General features: G+C 46.5%; 1 protein-coding gene across 3 annotated transcripts in view; it reads left to right on the top strand.

Moving 5' to 3' along the window:
* The window catches only part of LPP (LIM domain containing preferred translocation partner in lipoma), a 711,048-nt gene that overhangs the window by 53,645 nt on the left and 645,208 nt on the right, over positions 1-12,195 (top strand). The window contains exon 1 of one of the 3 annotated variants that reach the window (XM_007195224.2): positions 2,106-2,250. The exons of the other annotated variants lie outside the window; for them this stretch is intronic. The gene's annotated coding sequence lies outside the window, so the exon portion shown is untranslated. Of the gene's footprint in view, positions 1-2,105; positions 2,251-12,195 lie in introns of those variants that run through there. 3 annotated transcript variants of the gene reach the window in all.

Consider the following 12,195-nt stretch of genomic DNA (forward strand, 5'->3'; position numbering starts at 1 on the left):
CCCACAAGACAGACATAGGTTGTTTGTATGGTTCAAAGAAGCAGAATAAGGAGCCAGAGGTTGAAGGTCCGGAAGCCATATTTATTTCCATATAAGGAAGAACTTTCTGTTGGAAAGATGGAATTTACAGCTGCAGGAGATAATGATCTCCACCTCGCTGGAGACCTCAGGGATGCCATGGGGGGGAGGGTTTGGTTCATAAATAGGAGAGACATTGGGCTCAGTGGCCTTTATGGTCTTTTCTTCCCCTGAGATCCCGGAGCCAGTGGTTGTCAGGGGTCATGAGGAAGAAAGACACACATACATTAAGGAATGAAGGGTTCCTTTGTGGATATGGAAACTGATCTCCAAATGCTAGTAGCAGAATGGAGGGTAGCTTTAGACCTTTCATTCTGGTTTTCATTCCTGTCTCTGTAGTTCCCTCCTTGGTCCTTGGTTTACAGAGTTCCCAGGTCATCCCTGGGTAGCTATTTTCCATGGAATATCTCTTTCCTCTGCTCCTGTTGGAATATTGGAAGGAACTCTGAGCTCCTGAAAGGATGACAGTCTATCTACAGAAACACTAAGTCTGATGGCTGGTTTCATGTCAGTTACAAATGAGGACCATCTCCTTACCCTCTTCAAGCCTACTTCTGGGACCTCTTGGGAGTACTGCAGTTGTAAGAATTCTGTGCTGAGTTCTGGTTCTGGCACGTGGTGGAAGGTTTTCTGATCCTGTTTCCTTACCTCATTTAGTAATCACTTATATTTGTGTTTACTTATGAAACATGCAATGAATAAGAAGTGTTGGCCATTTTTTCAGGTACTTGTGGCGTGCTTGCAAAAATAGAAAGCAAGTGATCAAAATAAATGTCAGGACTGTTCGATGGGCCGGACAGAAGCTGCTTTTAGAGCACATAGTTGGACAATTTTGGGATATCTACCCAATTTGTAGATGAGAGAATTTAAGCTACGAGAGGAGAACAGATTTGTCCAAAGTGATAAGGAGTGACTGACCTGGGCTTAGGGCTTGGGTCCCCTTGCTCCCTGACCAGTGGTGTTTATTGCTTGAAGGTTGCCTTGGGATGAGAACAAGCACCCTCATGGTGAAGGCCCAAAAAGCAGCAAGTGGGCGATGATTCTGAACAATGGTTCATCTGACCTACAGAAAGCCTTTACAGCCAAAAGTAGAATAAGATCGTGCTAAGGAATAGAACCACTAGGAAGCCAAGATACGGATTCCTTCTCTGAGCAGACCCGACTTCCCCACACTGCCATTTCATCTCTCTCCTTTCTTCTCTAATTCAGTCTGGAGTCATTTCAGACCAGATTCATCCTTGATTGACTCCACCGGTTCAATTTAGTCATTGGACACTTTTCAGGACCTTCGGGTGAGAATTAATCTTACAAACGAAGGGAATGAATCTTACAAATTAAATTGGGCATGTCACGCTTCTGTCCACCCTGCCTCCGCCTTCCCCCCCACCCCTCCAGTTTTCTCCTGGAAGTCTGGTTTTATTCTGGGTCTTCTTGCCTGGTGTCTGTCCTATGAAGAACTCATGCGAAACTACGTTCCCAAGAGGACTCTAGGCCCACGGGGGTCAGGGATTGGGGTCCAAGGGTTGTTTTCGTACTCATCTGCCACTGAAAGAACTGTGGGCTGGATTCTTGGTGACCTCTTCAGGTGCATCCCCCTAAACACCCCCCCTCCCCATTAATAAATTGACTTCGTAAATGTAGTTGCATTCTAGATGGCCCCATTCCTAAGATGAATTTAAAGCCTTTCAAACCAGTCACTTCCTTATCTGGACAGGGGAGCCTTTTTCCTGTAACAGGAGAGCCTGTGGAACAGCTGAGACTCCACTTCTTTGGGGGTTAATCATTCACTCTGAGTAAAGAATTCTGTCTTCAGTGGGGCATGTTCTTCAAGTGCCAGAGGAGAGAAGGGTGATTTTTCTGACATCCTCCAGCCTGCTTCTCCATATATGGAAATGTTTACCCACCACGCTGATCTATTGGAAGGGAAGGAGGTGACTCAGGGTTTAGGAGAAGCAGGATTTGAATTCTTGTTTCCAGAAACAAAGTCGCCCCCTCCCCCCCCCGCCCCTCCCCCTCCATCCCTTTGCCCCTTGTTCTGGGAGCCGAGGAGAGAAGGTTTCAGTGCTGTTCCCCTCCGGCCTGGGGACCACCTCCTTGCGGTGGGACTCAGGGTGTGTGAGAGAGAGAGTGAGGGCCAGCGGAAGGCCAGCTGCCTGTGGGGCCTGACGGCGCGTGAGTATATCGTTATTGCCAGAGCCAGTGACATTTCTGCCCGCAGACCCAGGGCTCGGAGTCCTGAGGGCTGGTTCGCTTGCATGGTGATGGGGCATGTGGCTGGGAGCACTAGCTGCTTTCCTTTGGGGTGTGGACAGCTGCTTTCCCAGGGTAATACTTCTCACAGTGGGATTTAGAGACGGGCTATGCCTGAGGAAGAATTCTATTCGTATATTAAAAATTAGAGAGGTATTCCTCCCACCTGAGTGAGGCCTAACTTAATTTGGGGAGAAGGGTAATTTGGGAGTGTTGTTGTCTGTCTGATTGCTAGGGCTAGAGCAACACCCCAGAAGGGGTGTTTGTGGACACTTGGGGAGGGCTAGTTTTATCTTGAAAAGCAGAGTTATGGTTGGACTTAAGAGTACGCAGAAGGTTTCTGTATAGCATTTGCACGGCATCCACTCTGCAATAAATACCTGGCGTGTGGACACTGCGTAGATCTGATGGACTGTGGGAGTTGGGATGATTTGATTGATCTGTTTCATTTTACAGCATGATGGTGGGCAGGGGAGGCCCAGGAGTGCAGCTCACCTGCCTCGCAGGTACATGGCTAGTTAGGTGGGATTAGAATCCAGATCTTTTTATTCTTGGGTCATTCCTCCTTCTACTATGTGGAAGCTGCCCCTTCAGACAAAGGCAGAGAAGATGCCCATTTTGCAGATGAGGAAATTGGGACTCAGGATGCCAGAGGTGCCCACACTTATTGATCTAATTTGTGAGAAATTGAGAACTGGAGCCAAGTTCTCCCAGGTCAGACCTCTTTCTGTCACGTTATATGGACTCAAAGGTCTGAATTTGATGGTTTTTTAATTTCACTTTTTTTTTTTTTTCTTCTTTGGTTTCTACTTACCCTTTTCTTCTTTGGGTCATGTGAATATTGTTTGAATGTGAGCTGCTACCTTCCGATCTGCTTTGCTGCCTGTTATCTTTTTCTTTCCTGAAAGAGGATGATAGCTTGTCCAAGAGGAGGAACTGAATAGTGGAGGCCTTTATTTCAGCTTTACCCAGGGAGGTGAAATTATGCACAGGCCTTGAAAGAAACTGATCAGGGCTTTCCATCTGAGCCTCTCCCACTATTCTTAAAGCTGCAAGAATTCTGGAGTATAATTCCCATTCATAGGTGAGCCCTGATTCTGAATAGATTTTAAACACACACACACACACACACACACACACACACACACACACACAGAGACGTCTTTAGCCTTCTTTGATGTGACAGCAGCATTCGACAGAGACCAAGAGGGCACAACCCTACTACAGTCCCCCAGATGTTACACGGCCCTAATGAGTAACCCTTCGTAGTCAGATCAGTTTCTGATCAGCTTGGGGGCCCCTTTCTCTAGTGCAGGAAAGATGTTGGAGATGTGTTTTGGAGAAGTGCTTTGATGCCCATGGCGTTAGGTGACAGATCACCATAGAGGGGAGAAAGTGCTCTGACACCTGAGCTTGTGTGGTCAGTGAGGAAGGGAGGGGAAGCAGCTCTCTAAGCGGCTCTGAAGCACGGGGGAGACAGGGACTTCCCTCCCGGGAACCTGCACGCACCCCACCTCCTCCTCCCCGCTGTACCTGGGCCGTGATTGTAGGCTCTGTTCACCAGGTGGGATGAGCCTACCTTGAAGCTTGGAGGCTTGGGATGTTTTCCCGCTGTGATGCTGACCAGGGGCACCAAGAGGTTAGGGTTGGTAGTACCAGTGGGAATGCTATTACTGCCCATAAGGAGAACTAACATGCATTGACTGCTTTCTGGGTGCCAGGCACTGGGCTAAGCACTTGACCTACATTGATTCACTACTACAGCTACCTGTGAGTAGGTACTATTTGGGGGGGGTATTTATTTATTTATTTAAAAATTACTTGATTGAAGTATAGTTGTTTTACAATGTTGTGTTAATTTCTGCTGTACAGCAAAGTGATTCAGTTGGTACTATTGTTTTAATTGTATTTTTAATTTTGGTAGAATACACAACGATTTTTACCATCTTAACCATTTTTAAAAAAAAATTTTTATTTATTTTATTTTTGGCTGTGTTGGGTCTTCGTGGGTGCGCGCAGGCTTTTCTCTGGTTGCGGCGAGCGTGGGCTACTCTTCGTTGTGGTGCACGGGCTTCTCACTGCGGTGGCTTCTCTTGTTGCGGAGCACGGGCTCTAGGCACGCGGGCTTCAGTAGTTGTGGCACACAGGCTCAGTAGTTGTGGCTCGCGGGCTCTAGAGCGCAGGCTCAGTAGTTGTGGCGCACGGGCTTAGTTGCTCCGCGGCATGTGGGATCTTCGCGGACCAGGGCTCAAACCTGTGTCCGCTGCATTGGCAGGCGGATTCTTAACCACTGCGCCACCAGGGAAGCCCCATCATCTTAACCATTTTTAAGTGTACAGCTCAGTAGTGTTCAGTCCAGTCATATATTGGACAACCAATCTCCATAATGCTTTTCATCTTGCAAAACTGAAACTCTGTACCCATTAAACTTTTACTCCTCATTCTCCCCTCCCCCAGCCCCTGACAGCCATCATTCTGCCTTCTGTCTCTATGAATTTGACTTTTCAAGGTATCTTATAGAAGTGGATCATACAGTATTTGTCCTTTTGTGACTGGCTTATTTCACTCAGCATAATGTCTTCAAGGTTCATCTATGTTGTAGCATGTGTCAGAATGTCCTTTCTTTTTATGGCTGAATAGTAATAAATTGTATATATACCACCACATTTTATTTATCCATTTAGGTACTATTTTTTACCTCCATTTTATAGCAGAAGAACCCGAGGCTTTGAGGAGTTAATAAGGAAGTCGTCCAAATTCATGCAATCAGTAGTGGAGCTGGGATTTGAACCCAGGTCGTGTGGCTTTAGAGTGCATGTGATTAGGAGTAAGCAGATGGTGGAATTCAGCTGGCAAGAGTGTGAAAAACCAGGGTGATTCTCACCTGGGTGGTGACACCTCCTCACACAGTGCTGTGACATTTCAGTAACCAAGTGTTCCCAAGGACCATATGTACACAGGTATTTCCCTCTGGTTTATATTGGCCTCTGGGAAGCTCAGAGCCAAATGTGAAGCTCACCTCTAGCAAATGGTATGAGGCATATGGCTTATATTTCTGTCCCTTTCCTTCACCTTATTTTTCCATCTCCCTTCCCAATTTTCTTACTTTAAAAAAAAATCATGAACGGTGTGCATCTTTTGTCAGGTACTTCAGATTTTTTCTGGAACAAGGCAGAATATATAAATCGATGACATGATATCAGGTATTTTTGTTATTATTATTGTCTAAGGAATAACTGGTCTGTGGAGCAGTGGACAGAGACTAAAAAGGAGATTTTCTAACCTGACTCTGCTGTTAACTCAGTGTCTAACTTGGGCGAAGACACATGCACCTTTCTGAGTCTCAGTTTTCCCGCCTGGAAGATGGGGCTGCAGTTGATGACGGCGAACATTTCGTCTGTGCTGAGCCCTGCTCTAGGCACGCCGCATGCTTTATCTCCTTTAATTCTCCCCACACTCCCACAAGGCAGGTGCTGTTGTCCCCCCCGCCCCACCCTTAATTAATATTATTTTTCTTTTTTCCTTATTTATTTATTTATTTATGGCTGCATTGGGTCTTCGTTGCTGCACGTGGGCTTTCTCTAGTTGCGGCGAGCGGGGGCTACTCTTCGTTGCGGGGGGCGGGCTTCTCATTGCGGTGGCTTCTCTTGTTGCAGAGCACGGGCTCTAGGCGTGCAGGTTTCAGTAGTTGTGGCACGTGGGCTCAGTAGTTGTGGCTCGCGGGCTCTAGAGCGCAGGCTCAGTAGTTGTGGCGCACGGGCTTAGTTGCTCCGCGGCATGTGGTATCTTCCCGGACCAGGGCTCGAACCCGTGTCCCCTGCATTGGCAGGTGGATTCTTAACCACTGCGCCACCAGGGAAGTCCTGTTGTCCCCTTTTTAGTTGAGATAAATAAGGCCTAGAGAAGTGGGAAAACTTGCCTGAACTCCTACAGCTCCTGAGTGCAAGCATCAGTGATCCGCGTCTGACTCCGAAGCCCAGGATGTTAGCCGCAGTGCTGGGCTACTTGCCTTGAAGCAGCCTTTGAGGCTTCTGCCATCTGTGGCATGCATTCATCTAATTTCATTAAGTCTTTATTGGATTCCCAATTATGTGCCTCGTACTGCTCTGGGCGCTGATCCAGTATTGGGTTTAGAGTGAAGAAAAAGACACACAAAACAATGGTCCCTTGGAACTTACATTCTAGTAGGGTTGTGTGGAGGAGGCAGATAATAGATGAACATGTAAACAGCAGAGAATAATAAGTAACGCTTAGGAGGGTTCACAGAGGGTGCCCTGCCCGTGAGGGAATGCGGAAGAGCCCAGGAAGTGATGTTTAAGCTGAGCTCTGAATGACAAGGAGCCAGCCGTGGGAAAGTCGGGGTTGGGCAGGGAGCATTGTAGGCAGAGGGCAAGGCCAGTGCCAGGGCTGTGGAGTGGGAATGTGTTTGTGTTTGAGGAACAGAGGAGACCAGTGTGCCAGAAGGTAGTGGACTGCTGGGGGAGAAGCATGAGATGAGGGCAAGGCAGTGGCTGGTAGGTGTCAGTGAGCTCGAGAAGGGGCTTGGAGCTGAGTTGAGGTGTGATGGGAAGCATCTGAGTTACGTTTACCAGCATCATTCTGACTTCTGTGGGGGAAATGCATTGCCAGGAGTAGAAGCAAGTCACAATCCAGGTGAAAGGTGGTAATCACAGTGATTAGGGTAGTCGAAGTGGAATCAGAGAGAAGGGGATGGGTTCATGACATGCTTTGGTGGGATCATCTAACTCTGTAGGATGTCAGGTGCAGTTTCCTCCAGAGAAATGTCAAGCTCAAGTGGGCAGCAATCTGAGAGACCCCGATGGAGGTGGAGTGGGGTGCACAGACTTGCAGCTGGTTTGGACTAAGGAGTCTGAGTGCTCCCCGCTTTGGTTTCTAGCCTTGAGCTTCTGGCCAAGGACCGGAGGGCAGTGGCTTCCTGCCTCTGACGTCCTGGCTGAGAGCTGCTGGAACGCCCCACGATGAGCCCCGCAGAACATGCCGCTTCCTTTGCTCTTTCTGGGTATTTGTATAAAGCATTCTTTCCCACCAAGAATACAGAACATCAGAGTGATGTTGACTTCATGGGCCATATTTAACATACGGTTTTTCCTTGATGTGTCCTCTGTTCTTGCAGAGACTTCTGCCTCTGGTAAACTCTGTGGTGAGGCGCCTTCAACCACCCCGTCAGATGGATTTAGAAGGCTCAGTGGGGGCCCGGAAGAGCTGGGGCTTCAAAGCCCCACCTTGACTTGGGGAGCCCTCAGCCCTCCTCTTTTATTTACATTTGAATTCACACTTGCTGGCCCTTGCCCTGCTCCCTGTAATTCCTTTTAATGGGCTGGACTCCCCTGTAAGTACTCCAAGTTTCAATGGAGAAACTGGTCTCAGAGAAGTTAGGTGATTAGTCAATGTTAGGTAGTGGCTGAGTCAGTTTGGGAATCCAAGATTCCTGACCGAGCCTCGTGCTCTGGCCACCAGGCCAAAGTGACCTAGCATGTGACCTCTTTTCCCGGGGTGTCTCATGGCGATCTTAGACCGCACTTGGCTTAAGCCTGGAGATGCCCAGAGATTATAGACGAAATCATCTGAAATTCCCTCCTGAGGCTTCTTCACAAACTCCTCTTCAAATAGTTTGCAGTCTATAGTTGCTAGTGTTGTTTTGTTTTTTGTTTTACACCTCTTTTAGCATCATCTCTTAAAAACAATGTTTTGTTTTTGCTCACTTGAATTTCTTTTAAAATTTCTCTTGTATATTACCCATTCATTTAGTCAACAAACATTTATTGAGTTCTTACTGTATGCCAGGCATTGTGCTAGGTGCCGGGGATGGATTCAAAGATAATTTGGAGGCGTATGGGAGTGGATAATTACAGCACAGTGAGATAAGTGCTATAATAGAGGGATATATAAGGAGCTAGAAATAGCACTATGAATAACATCTCTGAACAAATTGCCTTCTTTTTTTCCTTTTGGATTATTCCCTTATGTATATTGCCCAAAGTGGGATTACTGGGTCATTTAAAAGATGAAAACAATTTGGCACAAAAAGATGTAATGACTTTGCCTGGGGAATATAGCTCAATTTTCGACAGGGGGAAAAATTGTTGACAATTCCAGATTTAGATACTTCACCAGGAGGATTGGGCAGTTTTTATACTATTTCTATCAATGTGGTGGCTTTCAAGGGGAGCATCTATTCTAAACATGTCACCCCACATGTAGAAACACATATCCTTATATTTAATCTCACAGATTCCTTGTTAATGCTCACAAGAACCTAGCTATGTAAGTATGATCGTTTCCATTGTACAACTGAGGAAACTGTGCCTTCGTTAAAAGGAAGTGACTTGCTCAGCATTCCATGGTTAATTAGTGGAGAATCCAAGAATCAAGTGTAAGGTCTTTTGATTCTATAACTCCCGTCCTGTACTCCATGCTCTTTTTACCAACTGGGGGGGGGGGGGTACTTATGCTCCAGCAAGGGCCTGGAATTCATTTCGTTATCTGTAGAAACTCTTCTAGAGAAGGTCAGGATCTATGAGATAGGTATAGAAGTCCTAACCTCCAGAGGGTCCAGTGTCCCGCTGTACATTGACCTGAAAGGATCTGAAGGCCCTTTATTCCTGACTCTGGCCCAGGTCCTGAAAGGTTAGTGCATGGTCTTAGCACCGAAGCACAGAATCCCAAGGAAACCTGAGACCATGCCACAGTCCTGTTTTGAAACATTTATTATTTTCCCAGTATATTCAGCGGTATTTCCCTGACTTTAAATTCACTTATTTTGTTATTCATAACATTTTCCTAGTATTTTTGGCATCTAAGTAAACACTCCTGCCCCTGCTACGCAGGGCTCATCATAACCAGACAGCAGTACCTATCCACCGTGAACACCCTTGATGTTGCCGCTCACTCATTTTTTCACCTTCATGCTGTAACTCATGCTGTTCTTTTTGCCTGAGATGACCTCTCCCATCTTCATCCCTAGAACTCCTGCTCCTCCTGTAAACTTCTGCACAGATGCCACCTTCTGAGTGAAGTAACCTCTGATCACCATCCGTTCCCTACCGTCCGTACTCCCCTAGAAGCGATCTCTCTGTTCTGCTAACTCACAACCCAGTGGGCCAGGAGGCAATAAAGTATAACTGTATGCTGCCTACAGGCATGGGATCTGGATTTGAGTCTTGGCTGTGATGCTTCCCTAGCTGTGTGATTTGTTAGGTCAGTTAACCTGATGAGTTGCCTCGTCTGTCAAGTGGGTACAAATAATCACACCAACCCACAGGTTGTTATGAAGATTTGTACTGTTATCTGTGCTCCTTCTGTGGCACCTGCCATCACCTACTTTATGTTTTATCTCTATTTCTAGACTGGGAGCTCTTTAAGGGCAGGAAGGGTCACATCTTGCCTGTGCCTTTTTTTTTTTTTTTTTTTTTTTAATTTTATTTATTTATTTATTTTATTTATGGCTGTGTTGGATCTTCCTTTCTCTGCAAGGACTTTCTCTAGTTGTGGCAAACGGGGGCCACTCTTCATCGCGGTGCGCGGGCCTCTCACTATCGCGGCCTCTCTCTCTGCGGAGCACAGGGTCCAGACGCGCAGGCTCAGTAATTGTGGCTCACGGGCCCATTTGCTCCGTGGCATGCGGGATCTTCCCGGACCAGGGCTCGAACCCGTGTCCCCTGCATTGGCAGGCAGATTCTCAACCACTGCGCCACCAGGGAAGCCCTTGCCTGTGCCTTTGACATATGGGACCTGCTACAAAGTCTCCTTTAAGGGAAAGGTTTCCTTATAACATCACTGGTGGCATCACTCAGTTCAGGCTCATTACAAGGCCCCCCCCCCCCCCCGAGTCACGTGGTACCAGCCTGGCTGGGAGCTCTGTGATATGGAGCTTTGAGCACACGTAGTATGTGCTGGATAGGCCTCTGGCTCCTGCTTCTTGAGTGACAGAAAAGAGGCTAGAGCTTGTGTTTAGCCTGTGTTCTTCTGGTTCATCAAATTGGGTAGTGCTGACATTTCCCTAAAGGCAGAATGGAAATCCTGTTTGGAACACGAGACTTGGTTTCTTTTCTGGGTCTTCCATGGGTGAGTGTTTCAGACTAGAGGAAAGTGTCAGTGGAGGGATGGGTTTGGGGCAACTCTGAGGGCCACCCACTCCTCTGACTTCTCTGGGTGGGGCCACAGAGAAGGGGTCCCTCCAGAGGAAGCTTTTGTTTAGACACGCCCACCCTTGCTGTGCTTGGAAGCTGATTATGGAAGGGGATTCAGTTCCATCTAGCTTTCTCTTGTGTCATTTTCCAAAATGCAGTAGCCATGAGTCTCAAGTGCCAGTGTTTTAGCCTGGCACACAAGGTCCTCCATGTTCTGGCCGCAGCATTCCTTTCCAGCCTCATGTCCCACCACTTCCCTCCATGTTTTTTGCCACTGGCCTCACCAGATTAGTCACTTTCCCCAAGAAGAACACCCTGAACTCATCTCCTTAAAGCCTTAGCACACTGTGTTCTCTGGGCCTGTTTCCCTCCTCCTCATACGTGGAAATCCTCTTGGATCTTCAGGCTCAGTTTAGAAGTCATCGTCGGCAGAGCTCTTCCTGACCCTCAAAAGGACACTGCACGTACTGCTACTTTGCACACTTTTCCTTCTGTCTTGTCACGGGTGAGTGTGTCCCTCTTGAACCTGTGAGCTCTTTGAGAGCTTAAGGCATGTCTGACTCAGCGCCTATATCTGCGAGGCCCGAACACTGTGCCTTCTTAAGGACAGGAGGTGCCAGCAAATGCCTGTTTTGTGCACCTCTGAATGCAGGGCAGCTGACATCGTGGCAGCTAACAGTTGCGCCGGGGGGTGTTCAGAAGCTCATACTAGGATTACCCGTGATCCATTTGATCATGAGCCCAGACATTTGAATAATGTTTTTGAGTTGCCCTGATGTTAGCTCACTGCTAACCTTTCTCAGGCCTGCTTCTCACCTGGCAGATGTTTGCTTAGTGCCAGGGCTCTGAGCTCTTTATTTCACTTAAGAACATAGCAGCAAGATCATATGGCAGCTTCTATTTTTAGTTTTTTGAGGAACCTCCATACAGTTTTCCATAGTGGCTGCACCAATTTATGTTCTCACCAACAATGTAGGATTGTTCCCTTTTCTCCATATGATCCAGCAATCCCACTCCTGGGTGTATATCCAGACAAAACTATAGTTCGAAAAGATACATGTACCCCTATGTTTATAGCGGCACTATTCACAATAGCCAACATATGGAAACAACCTAAAAGTCCATTGACAGATGAATGGGTAAAGAAGATGTGCTATATATACACAATGGAATACTACTCAGCCATAAAAAAGAATGAAATAATGCCATTTGCAGCAACATGGCTGGACCTAGAGATTACTATACTAAGTGAAGTAAGTCAGAAAGAAAAAAAACAAATACATGATATCACTTACATGTGAAATCTAAAATATGACACAAATGAACCTATCTACGAAACAGAAACAGCCTCACAGACATAGAGAACAGACTTGTGGTTGCCAAGGGGAAGGGGAGGTGGGGGAGGGATGGATTGCAAATTTGGAAGTAGCAGATGCAATCAATTATATATAGAATGGATAAACAACAAGGTCCTACTGTATAGCACAGGGAACTATATTTAATATCCTGTGATAAACCATATTGGAAAAGAATATGAAAAAGAATATACATATATACATACATATATATATCTGAATCACTTTGCTGTACAGCAGAAGTTAACACAACATTGTAAATCAACTCTACTTCAATAAAATAAATTTAAAAAAAAGAACATAACAGCAAGGTGACATTCAAGAAGGATCTATCTACTTTTAATGTGAACATTTTCTGGTTT

Source organism: Balaenoptera acutorostrata, chromosome 4, assembly GCF_949987535.1.
Source record: "Balaenoptera acutorostrata chromosome 4, mBalAcu1.1, whole genome shotgun sequence".
NCBI lineage: Eukaryota > Metazoa > Chordata > Mammalia > Artiodactyla > Balaenopteridae > Balaenoptera > Balaenoptera acutorostrata.